Source organism: Cyprinus carpio, chromosome B13 (genome assembly GCF_018340385.1).
Source record: "Cyprinus carpio isolate SPL01 chromosome B13, ASM1834038v1, whole genome shotgun sequence".
Classification (NCBI taxonomy): domain Eukaryota; kingdom Metazoa; phylum Chordata; class Actinopteri; order Cypriniformes; family Cyprinidae; genus Cyprinus; species Cyprinus carpio.
Window position 1 is genome coordinate 23,579,552 of NC_056609.1, and position 13,298 is coordinate 23,592,849.

The 13,298-nt window shown below is 34.3% G+C and overlaps 1 pseudogene; it reads right to left on the reverse strand.

Moving 5' to 3' along the window:
• Positions 1-11,188, reverse strand: LOC122139331 (annotated as a pseudogene).
• Positions 11,189-13,298: the final 2,110 nt, after the last annotated feature.

The following is a 13,298-nucleotide window of genomic DNA, read 5'->3' on the forward strand; positions in this document are numbered from 1 at the left end:
CTATGTAAGCTCAAGGTCCTGAGCACTGACTATGACCTCTTGAATGCCGCCGGTGAATCCCATCAGGCCCTTCTCTGTCACATCCAGAGACACTGTTCATGGAAGACACACCCTTACTTGACAGTGTGATGTGTATATATATATGTGTCTGTGTGTTTTTAATTATGTACTATATACACAATATTGTTCAAAAGTTTGGAGTCATTGAGATTTTATTATTCTCCAAAGAATCCTACAAAAACATTATTAACATTATTCAGTTTTGCCATGACATTAAAAACGAAGTAAAAAAAAGTTATTTTAATGAGTCATACTATTTTACTGTATTTTTGATTATTGCATCCTTGGTGAGAATAAGAGACGTCTTCAGAAACATTTTTTATACACATTTATAAAAACAAATTGTAAATACATGTAAATATATTATATTAATTCTATATGATATTATATCTATTAACTGGATAGTATTTTTTTTCTACCCACAGTTACTATATACCTGAAAAGAAACAAAAATATGGCTCTTAATAATAATAATAAAAAAGTCATTAATCTCCAGTCTCCGGAGACCATTTGGAAATTCAACCTATCATTTTATTATCTTTATTTTCTTTTTTACACTATGCTTTTCTGAACCCTACTGAGGGCCCCCAGCAGTTCCCTGGAGGTGGGATTGATTGTGGTCTAACCTTGCTGGCAGAAGAGACCAGCAGAGCCTAAGGGGCACTGGCATGTGTATCCATCAGAGGGGCACACAGGTGGCGCTGTGAGCGCAAGAGGGAGGTGGGATGTGCTCAGCATCACAGAACGACACTTCCTCTGAGCAAAGAGCACCTTTCCATCCAAACACACACTAACAGCTGGAGGGGTAGGCCAAATACAAATGATTAATAATGTTTGTCAGTCATTCCATTGCACAAACAGGTTCTTGTTCTGAAGTGGAAGTCTTACTGCACAGAGGATCCAGAGTCCACACAGGTGCCTCCGTTCTGGCAGATGACCAAGCTGCACGGATTAACACCACACTGCCCCACATTACGTCCTGACGCTGACCTGCCTTCTGGCCTTCCTGGAGGATGAAACATCCCATCCTGTCTCGTCCGAAACAGCAGATCGAAAATGCAGCCTTTAAAGTCAAAGATAGAGAGAAAATCCTGGCATTATTTACTCACTCTCATGTTCTCATGGTAACCAGGTGCTGTATAGCAAACAAAAAGCAAAAAAAAAAAAAAAAAAAAAAAAAAAAACACTTTGAAATTAGTCTTGTGTATTATTCAGATACAAGCCATATGATAGTATTATGTGAGGAATAAAGTGAAATATACAGTATCAATAATTTGGGGTCAACAAGATTTTTTTTGAAGAAATGTATATTTTTATTCAGCAAGAACACATTAAATGTATAAAAAATGACAGTAAAGACTTTTGAAAGAATTCTGAAAAAAATCCATGCTTCGACAAAAATATGAATAACTTTTTTCATCATTGATAAAATGTCTCTTAAGCACCAAATCAGCATATTAAAATTATTTATAAAGGAGCATGTGACATTGAAGACTGAAAATTTATCAATCACAGGAATAAATGTATTTTTTTAAATTGCATAAAATAGAAAATTTATTTTAATCATATTAAACAACATTACTGCTTTTACTTCTGATCAAATAAATGAAAGAATAAATTACAATTCAAAATATATTAAAACAGAAAATAATAATTGTAATAATGTTTTACAATTAGGGCTGTCTTGTGTTTAATTACGTTTAATTTGATGCAAAAATTAATGTTTTTTTTGTATTATTTATGTGTTTACACAGGGTATATTTATTATGTATATATAAATACACACACATAATTATATATTTTTAGAAAATATTTACATGTATATACATTTATATATTTATATTCTTATATTTTATATTATATATAAATATATTTAAATATTAAAAATAACATGTTTTTTAAAAATATACATGCATGTGTGTATTTATATATACATAATAAATATACACAGTATACACACATATATTATGTAAACAAAACTTTTATTTTGGATGTGATTAATCGTGATTAATCATTTGACAGCCCTATTTACAATACAATACTTTTTGGTCAAATAAATGCAGACATTTGATCAAATAAACTTTGAAAGAACAGACTTCCTTCAAAAAACCTAAAAAAAACAACAAACAAAAAAACTTACTGACACCAAACTAAGCTCTTCTAATCACTCTTGAGGAATCCATTGAACATCCCAGCATGCCCCGGATGCCTTTTTCTATAAGACTAGTAAATGTAACATTCAGAAAGAGGAAACAATTGTGTCATCACTGAAAATTCATGTAATAAAAGCATCTAATTCTGTCACATGGCTCTCTATAGAAACAAGAAGAAAAAATAACATGGTGTTGACAAAGTGTGTGATTATTTTTGGAAAAGCCATCAGGGAGAAGGAGAGAGAGAAAATATGCACAAGTCCATGATGCTGAAAAAGAAAGAAATGATGCTTTGATGCTGATAAACAGAAAAAAAGAATTTAAATATCCAGTAAGTGGCAGATACAGATAGTGTTATGAATATCAAGTGACTTGCGCTCCATGAGATCAGTTCATATATTCATAGGTGGGTATTAAATTCAGATGATAATTAAATAATCAGTCAATAACCATTTAAAATCGTAATCAAGCAGTTTCAGCAATGTAATTTGAGGCTGAAGATGCCCCAAGATAGCCGTTCTGAAACTATATTTTATTTGCCCAGTAGACTTCCATTGTAAGTGAATTACTGTAAACAGAGGGATGAGTCGAAATTATGTTATGCTGTAATAGAGAATAACTTTTATTGAATCTAGAACATTTCTTCAACAAAAGCAACTAAATAAGACATGCAGTGGTTGGGAGGAATCAGTTCACAAATGTTTTCATGATGTTGTGCTTAAGATCATTCCACAGAATTTCAATGGACAATTAAAAACATTTCTTAAATCACAGACAGATACTCTGTTGTTCTGGAACAGAATGTCTCAATTCAACTCGGCAGAAAATGCAACAATTTATGTGAGAACAGATTTATGAAGGATTTGCACAGAAATTTGTTCTGCTCGTGTTTCATGAATGAGGCCCATTTACTGTAAAGCATCCAGAGCCCGAGACGAAATATCCACTCCAACCTACTGCTCTTATGAAATGCTGTGTAAAAAGATGGCAGAGATAAAAGATAAAAAATACACGACCATTCAAAAGTTTGGGCACAAAGAACTGAATCTGAAATCCTATCAGCTTTCTTTAAAGGTGAATCCTTAAAGGGATAGCTCACCCAAAAAAGAAATTTGCATTCACTGATTAATTGATGGACTGGAGTTGTGTGGATTACTTGTGGAATATTGTGATGTTTTTATCAACTGTTTGGACTCTGATGGCACCCATTCACTCCAGAGGATCCACCGGTGAGCACTAGATGTAATGCTAAAGGGTGAGTTCATTTTCAGCAAATCTTCTTTTTTTGAAATGGACTGTTCCTTTAATTAATTTTGTAGATTTGTGGCTAAGTAATGTCTTTACAAAGCTATGTAATGTAAGAATATAATTTAGATTATTTGTTTGGTCAATACATATTTCCCATACTTCCATTTGGTTATTTCACTGCTTTATGTCTAAACTTTTGACGGATCAATAGTTGTTACATTTTACAAGCAATTCCCCACAAAATGATAATGCTGACCTGCAAACACATATTTTGTTAGCATTAAAATGTATGTTTTCATAAAGTTTTTTACTGAATGATTGCACACATATTACACACAAGGTTAAGGGTCCCATCAGAGCTAAACAGAAGATTAATTCACGCACCTCACTCTCTCTACACATAACTACACAGATGATCCAAGTGAGAAAGACTGAATTCATCATGAACTGACAATCTGAATCAAGACATCGAACAAGACCATAATGAAAAACAGGAAAAAACACACTATCTTGAAAGCTGTTCTGAAACTGAGAACCCGCAGGCAATAGCTCAGGTCTGTATTCTTCATATCCACCCACATAAAGTTGACTAAAGGTGTTCAAGGCCACCAGAGGTCCGGGGGATGTACCCATCCTCCTCTTCTGCCCATCAACCTGTTTAGAAAAAAAAAAAAACAACATGATGTAAGCTGGTAAAAAAAGAGCTTAGAGTCAAAATCAGTCACTCAGAACAAGAAAACACTTTGAATTTCCATCCCCAGTCATTTCTCTTTTCTTTGTAGGAACGTACAGTATGTTTACTGGCTTTGTCTTGCATTTCAAACAAATAGCAATTATTATTTTAAAATGGTACTTACATCTTCAAAGCACCATATAAATGGCAGAAAACCCTTTTTTAATGAGTACTTTTGTTTTCAAGTATCAAAATCTTTAAAACAACATATTTATTTGAGAAGCAAAATGTATAGTTGTATGGTTAATCGGGTACATCAGATGCTATATTTTATTTTTGTTTTTGTTTGTATATGTGTGTTTGTTTGGTTTGTAGATTAGATTATACTTATGAACAATGCTGCCATTCCACACCCCCAATACGAAGTCGTCTCCACTGATGCCTTCATGAAATCAATAACCCACAGAATCCAATTAACACATGCAGTGGGGACCAAAAGTCTGAGACCATATTGGAAATCTAGAATTTTTTCCTCGTCACTTTAAACCTGGAAATAAACCGATTAAGGGTTTTGAAAAATGCATTAGGTAAAATGAAACACTAATTTTGATGTGGTCACCAATCACTCAATTACTATGCAAAAAAGTAATAAATTAGAAAAGTATGTCAATTTGAAGCGTTTTCACTGGTGGTCCAGGTCAATCTGGCCATCTATAAAATGTAATTTATTTTTCTTTTGAGCTGATGGATCTAACGCTCCAATTTATCTGGCCAATTATCAGGTGAATAGTTGCCTTCTCATCTTCTCTGATTCCTTCTTTTTGATTTTGTCCTCCACTGTGCTGCATGGCTCCCTTGACAATTGCTTCATTATTCATAGCGCTGTCCTCTTCTCTCTTTCCCCCGATGAATCATTCTAAACTATAATCCCAAGAGACACTCGCTGAACTGAGGAAGATTCATACCCCCTTACGCTTTCATTCAGCTGCCTGTCTTTTGATTAAACATGTTCGTAGCAGTGACGTGTCAGTTAGCAGCCACCGAAACTGACCTTAAAATAAATTGCCGATGGTGGCGAAGGAAATCAAGGCATGAGAAAACTTGACCGAGATGCAGTGTCTCTCAAAACGACAGCTCTTCCATTTTCAACAGGAAGTTGATTTGTTGGTTTTTGTTATAAATATACATTTCTACATTTAGAAAAAAGCCTGTCAACTCTGCATACAATAATTTTCTTAATCAGTTTTTGTGTGTGTGTGTGTGACGTGTGTGTGTGTTTGTTTTCAAGCAACAAAATGCTTAAAACTGTATTTTCTTAAGAAATTTATAATTTAAAAATATTAAACAATTTTTTTAGCTGTTAAGCAAGACATTTTTAGATCAATTTATATAATTATAATATTATTAAATTAATAATTATTAGTGCTGTCAAACAATTAATCACGGTTAATCATATCCAAAATAAAAGTTTTTGTTTACATAATATACTGTATGTGTGTGTACTGTGTAATATTTATTATGCATATATTGTATAAATACACACATAAAGTATAAATATTTCTGTTTATATATTTTTATATATGTTTATATATTTATATGTACAATATTTACATGTATATACATTTATATATTTATATTTTATATAAATATATTTAATATATAAACAACATATTTTTCTTAAATATATACATGCATGTGTTTGTATTTATATATACATAATAAATATACACAGTGCACACACATATATTATGTAAACAAAAACTTTTCTTTTGGATGCAATTAATCATGATTAATCATTTGACAGCACTAATAATTATTTATTATACATTATTACACACTATTATTAAATAATTATTACTCGTACTTATCTACAAATTAAATATGTTCAAATGTTTTTATTGGTAAACAAGTCTGCATTTATTATATTTATTATATAACAAAATATTTACATCCTTATCTTTACAGCCCATTTTGAACTCTGTGGTTAAGAGTTCTCCTCCATTACCTGAGATTTTTTAGAGACCTCATATATAACAGATCTTTCCCCTATGGCAGATAATAAAAATCATCGCCCCATTGTGTGCACAGATAAATGGTCTCTGCTGTTGGGTCCTGGACTTACACTTACAGCACATTTTTTACAGCAGCTGCACCATTAATATCTCCTAGTTGAGTGATACTATTTCTGAACCTCACTTCTTCTAACATGACCTCATCTAATGCTTACAGCCAAACTGCTATGAATCCAGCTCTTTTTTTCATACACCAGCATTGTATGATAAGCACTGAGAGATGCGCTGAACTCAAAGTGAATAAAGAAAGATGGAGTAACAAATATAAAGGAATAAGACAATATTCCCATTTTGACTCACCTTGTCCCTTTTGCCCAGAAAAGAGAATGAGGTTGTTTGTCAAAGCGGAGACATTATTGGAAGGTGAGCTTCAGGTGGAATTCATAAAAATGACCCATACTGGGAATAGAAGGATGAGCCACATAGGATGAGTATCCAAATTCATCAGGTCCACTAAACCTGGGCCAAGTGATGTTGACAGCTGCAAAGAAATAGCAAAAAAAAAAAAAAAAAAAAAAAAAAAAAAATCATTTAAGAAAATTGTATTTAAACCTATGCCTATAATAATAATAAAACATATCAGGGCTATGACAACATTATGGTAAATGGTAACCTATCGTAAGGGTTGCATGTTCAATTCCAACTACATTTACTATAATTATACTTGAGAAATGTATTGTAATAAAAAAAAAAAAAAAAAGCTAAATAACACTTTTGATGAGGTGAAGTTACCAGCAGCAGCTGTCTGAGAAGGAGACACAAGATGGCAATATTGCACTTTTTATAGTGCTTGTCAAATTCTAAGCAATATTATTTCCTGTGGGGAAAAAATAATGCTGCTAACTATTATTATTGTAATTTTGTGCCATTTTACTCTTGGAACGGACATTGGTCATAACAGCGATGTTTGCAGAAATCGGTCAGAATTTGTGAAATGGCTTTTACTTTGGACAATGCATTTCAGAGCTGAAATATCTCACCATTTAATCACCTGGTCCATCAAGCATCGCTCAGAAACATTTCAGCTTGGGTACATTAAGCTTTTACACTTTTTCTCCAGTCCAAAAATGTGCTAAATAAAGAGTTTTCTCCACCCCTCATTTTGTCTTTATGAACTGTGCAGTCTGCAAAGCCTCTCCGGAGGATTTCTCTGGGAACAGCATTGAATTTCTTCCCTCTGCTCCCCCCTTGAATTATTGATGCCTTTTGAAATTGCACATATATTACCTTGTCATGGTTTATTTGCACAGCACCTAATGAAGGACTAGAATACGTTTTTAGCAGGCATGGCTTGATGGGGCCAGCTGTATTTCTTAACTCACAGTGTCATGTAATGGCTCTGTGATATGCTGCATATGCTGAGCTACGTTTCTTGCTCCAAGTGAAATCCATTAATAAACTGGCAATTTATTAATCGGACATACTGGGTACTTTTTGAGAACACCAATTACCATCCTAAGATAAACTGCAGTCCTGTGCAAGGATGTGGTTTGAGCTCATTTCCAAAGTCAAATGGGATTTCTGATAGTAGCCTTCAGAAGTAATCAGAACTGCAATAATTAGGCATGAAAAATCTTGCTTTCCCTGCTTGATTTCTCACTGAATAAAACCAAACTGTATTTTTTTTTTTTTAATTCTTCTTGTAACTAAATTTTTTTCTGTCAGTGCCCCATATGACAGGATAAAGATATGACCTCAAATAACCATATAACCTTTAATGCAAAGGCACTGCAAGAGCACAGGCTGCTTCTCTCTGCTGTTGCTGGAGGTGAATAAAGGAACAAGAAAACAAAACCTCAGACTCACTGGCAGTTTTTACAGGTGACATATCACCCATTTATTTCCATTCGTTCTAGTCAAAAAACATTTGTGTGTAAGGATTTTGCTGTAGTGAAATTCAATAGCTTTCCGTCAGCTGTGTTGGCTGGACCCAGAGATATTTTGCTGTTTTTGATTTCCTTCTTTTTCCACTGACACACACACATATGAATGAAAAATAGACATAAAAATTATATGCACATGTGAGCAACTCCTCACAAAATCCGTTTGATCCTATACACATCCCACAAGATGATTCTTTAATCTTTTGACGTAGAGCCTGGTGCCGATGAAATGAAAATACAGGAAGTCACATGATGTGTGTGTTAAGGCAGTAAGGCGGTTTAGGACAGATGTGCTATTATGTTATGGGTCTATTTTAGGTGAGTGTGATATTAAAGGTGCGTCAGAGAACACAGTCTGTCCTCTAAACTCCACTGCCGCCTCAAGCTGCTTTCAGCAACACAAGCTCCTATGATCAGTCGAAAGATCAGTCTATCTGTCTGCCTGTGGATTCTGAATATACTTCTAAAAAAAGCTAACTCTTTGATAATAAAGCTGCATTTATGCAAAGAATCGATTTTAAGTCAGTCAAAATAAAATAAAATAAAATGAAAGTGATGTTATTTTTAAATAAAACTATTAAAAATTTTTATTGACAAATGAAGGAAAGCTGAAAAATATACATATTAGAAACTTAAATGAAAATAAAATAAAAAAATTTGCCTTGGCAACTAACTGAAATAAGTTTTTATTTTAGTACTTCAACTTACAGTGAAATAAAAACAAAAAATGTGCATGACAGTGTTATTAAACTAAAACTAAAAATTGTTATAGGTAATTAAAACAAAGCTGAAATAAAATAAATGATAAACATTAGATGAAAATCTTAAAAAACCTGATAATATAAATATAATATATATATATATATATATATTATATATATATATATATATATATATATATATATATATATATATATATATATATATATATATATATATATATATATATATTAAAATGTTGCCACGGGTAACTAACTTACATAATTTTAACTTAACCTAAATAGGTTTTAAGAATAGTTTTTGTAATTTTTGTACTTAATATAAAAGAAAAAATCTAAGCTAAATAGAAACATACAAAATAATAAAAATGAAATATATTAATAAAATGACAATCCTAAACTAAAAATAAAATGAGAAACTAAAATATAAAAACAAACACTGATTTAAAGTGTTAATAAATACTAGTATTCAGATAATACTAATATAACACTGGTGCATGACACCCATTTTTCCAAAATATTTCTTTTTCTTGAAAGTTAATTTAAGCAGCTACTTTGGATGTTACCACATAAATCACATTTGCAATGTTGCCTGGCAACTTAAAAAAATAAATAAATAAGAGCATGCTCTTTGAATCTTATTTTCTGAGTAATCTATAAAAATACATTACTAAAAATGTATCTAAATGCAACACTAAACCAATACATAAAACAGACTCAAAACACCCTTCCTATAATTCCATTAGCCCAGGCTCATTTGAAGAAGTCCAGCACATCTAAAGTTGAGTGACTGCCCAGAGGCAGCGAGGCCTTGGCTACTAATCAATACTGATTGATGTTATCTGCTGTTACCGGCCTTTAAATTCAAATGTCAGTCCCACTCGGTGTGACACTGGGAGATTAGAACACTCTATTTGGCATCGGGCTCTTTGCTGTCTGACAGAGCGACGTGTGCTAGCCCTGCCCAGCGTGCTGTGCCAAGCGGTCGTCAAACCACGCCACCCAATTAGATTACAGCAAAATAGCAGCAGTTCTTTTCCCTCTAAGCGTCGTCGAGAAGATGAAGAGCTATCCGTGTAAGCAGATATCGGACTTTAGCTGACTTAACACTGCAAGCTAGAGCCAGGAAGAGGAGTACATTAGTTACACGGCGCTGTAGTGTGTCTTCACAGCTTTGTTATTTGAGACAATAAAACAAACCCAATTGCATCGAGTACATTCTGTGACTACGCTTTGATAAATTAAGTTTCAGAGTTGCCTAATTTAAAGCACTTGGTGTGCTCATTATATTTGGATGCGTACTCTATAACCTGTAGATGCCTCGAAAGGTCAGAGGAATCGAGATGGCAGTGCAACGCAGACTGGCAGTTATCCACAAAACGTTCAGAGTTCAGTAACTGTTAAGTGAGCGTAGAGCACACTTAGCTTCTCTAATTGGAACGGTATTTCAACGGCTTGCATCAGTTAAACAAAACCATTGGGAATACATTTCAATCTACCACCTATGGGTCTAACCTCAAAGACGGAGGTGCTCGCAGGAGATGGAGGAAAACAAACCTCAGAATGCAACAAATATCAAACGAAACACCCTCTGGCCATGTCGGCTTCATTGTGTCTCCATGGATGCTGGTGTAAATCGCCGTCTGCGCACAAACCTTGACGGGACCTACCCTCATCGCAGAGGAGACCCCGCGTTCCGTAGGGGCAAAGACACACCGTGTCGAGCCGCGTCTGGGGAACGCAGGTGGCGCCGCGTGCACATGGGTTTTGCTCGCAGGCGGTGAACTGGCACGGTTTACTGGAGTAGAGCGAAGGACACGTGCAGAACCAGGTCTCCGCATCGGTGCACACAAGGAACCAAAAAAACAGAGAGATCATTAGTACACCAATGAAATGTACCCGTACTGCATCATTACCTTCAGTGGAGTTTGCGTAGAAAGCATAAATTGAGAAGGGGCAATGGGGGGGTTGAGAGTGTCAAAATAGCAGAGGGGAATACAAATGAGAATACAGAGCAGAAGTGATGGAAGTCGTACATCACTGGCCTGAACTCTAGACCAGCGTGAACTGTGTCAGACAGACCAACATGAACTGATCTTGCAGTGCAAGACAACGTAAAAGTGCATTTTTTATTCTTTTGCTAAGTAAAAACATTCTATACATGAAGAAATGAATAGCACTTGATTTAAGATATGAATGTACAGTTGTATAAGATGAAGACTCGAAGTCAGTGATCTCTAAGGGGTTCACTGAGAAGTTTAGAGAAGAAAAATCAATACATAAAAAATCTGTAAAAACATGAAAAATTTAACAATGACAAATAAAACAATTTGAATGTGTAATGAAAAATATAAATATACAGAATTTGGGATATACACCATTTCATTCTACTTTCTAAACAGTGGTCAAAATAATGAGATTAATCACAAAAATGTTTTACTTACAGATAAGATGCAAAAAGACACAAATGTCAATTTTACACAAAGTAATTGTTTTCCAGATAAAAATGCATACATACGCACTCTCTCTCTCTCACTCTCTCTCTCTCTCTCTCTCTCTCTCTCTCTCTATATATATATAGCTTATCATACATATATTTATAGCTTTATACACTACTGTTCAGAAGTTTGGGGTCAGTAGGATTTTTATTTTAATAAAATAAGTATGCATTAAATTGATCAAAAGTGACAGTGAAGACATTTACATTGTTACAGAAGATTTCAATTTCAAATAAATGCTGGTTTTTCTATTCATCAAAAATGTATCACAACTTCCCCACAAATATTAAGCAGCACAACTATTTTCAAAATTGATAAGAAGAAATCATTCTTGCACACTAAATCTGTATATTACAATGATTTCTGAAGGATCATGTGACATTGAAGATTGGAGTAATGATGCTGAAAATTCAGCTTTGCCATCACAGGAATAAATTTCATTTAAAATATGCTAAAATAGCTAATAATTATTTTAAACTGTAATTGTATTTCACAATATTACTGATTTTGATAAAAGAAATGCAGTTTTAATGAGAATAAAAAACAAACAAACAAAAAATATATTCAAATCTCACTGACCCAAAGACCTTTGAACAGAGGTGTACATGAAAATATTTTGCTGCCTTAATATTTATGATTAACATATAGGTTAATCATATTTGCAGGTTTGTGGTCTTTTATTTTTAACATGGATTGGATTGCCCATGTTTTGAGGTCACATGACCAGTCATGTCATGCTGTTACTAAAAACATCATGTTAACTTCATATAGTTCTTTCAGACAGTGCTCCAGGCGATTTACCCAGGATAAACATCTAGACAAAATACCTCTATACAGTACATACATTATGCATACACAACTTTATGTTTGGTGGAATGTCTATTTTAGGAAAGTTATAATATGAGGCAGGGGAAAAACTATAATGAAAAAAAGCAAAAATATATCCAAGACCAATGGGATGAAGCAGACTCAGCATAGATAAACAAAAACATATTGAGTACACCTTTAAAAATCCCAGGTTAATTTAAATAAGAGCATAACAGGGCCTGAAGGCCACCTGCAAATGTAGACTCACATTCTGCTGATATTGATCTAGCCTCACTGTAAGCGAATGATTAGAAATGCTCGAGCTAACGGCTGACTGCCGAGGTGCAATTCCGCAAACGGAAGTTTTATAATTCCAGGCTTTATCCCCAAGCGAGAGGTAGAGGGTGGGCCAGCATGATAAGCAATATTCAGACAAGAACTTCATAAGCTGCCGGAAGACGCAGACGGTTTTCAAAGGTATGATATCAGATACAGGAAGGCATCGGAGGAGTTTCAAATCTATAAATTAATAATGTGTTTTGAGCTGCAGCACAGCTGAAATGAAATATTTACATTCTGTCACTGGGATTTTGAACCAGTGCAAATGACTACACACACACACACACACACACAATATTATTCACAAGAATATTCCTTAAACCTGGGCATGAACAAATACAACGCATACAAATGTTACAACAATAATTGCACTTATGCAAACAAAACTGGATAGGACAACAAGCAACCTTCCCACTCTGTAAGACACTAATCAAGTGACCTTGTTTGTATACATGCACTCTTTGCACTGTACCCAGGGAAAGACAGCGGACGGTTTGTCACTGCCTTTCAGGACAGCAGGGGGTAATGCCGTGGCAGACTGCAAGATTATTGCCCCGTTTTATGTAGAACATGCAAACACATCTGTTTCTGTGACTGATTGCCCTTCACCAGCCATGCGAGCTCAGACTGACGCAGGGAACATTCAGGTGTCTGCTGCATATGGCGAGCTCCGTACGCAGCCAACTGTGTATGATCACTGGAGATGCGTTTACCACTCTTCAAAGAGAGCCTTGACATTGCAGTGACATATTCTGTATTTTGATCATGACCCTTTTATTTCAAAAAGAAAAAAGGAAACAGACTCAAAATCAAAGTGGGAGTTTTGTGGCGTTTAGCCTATTGACT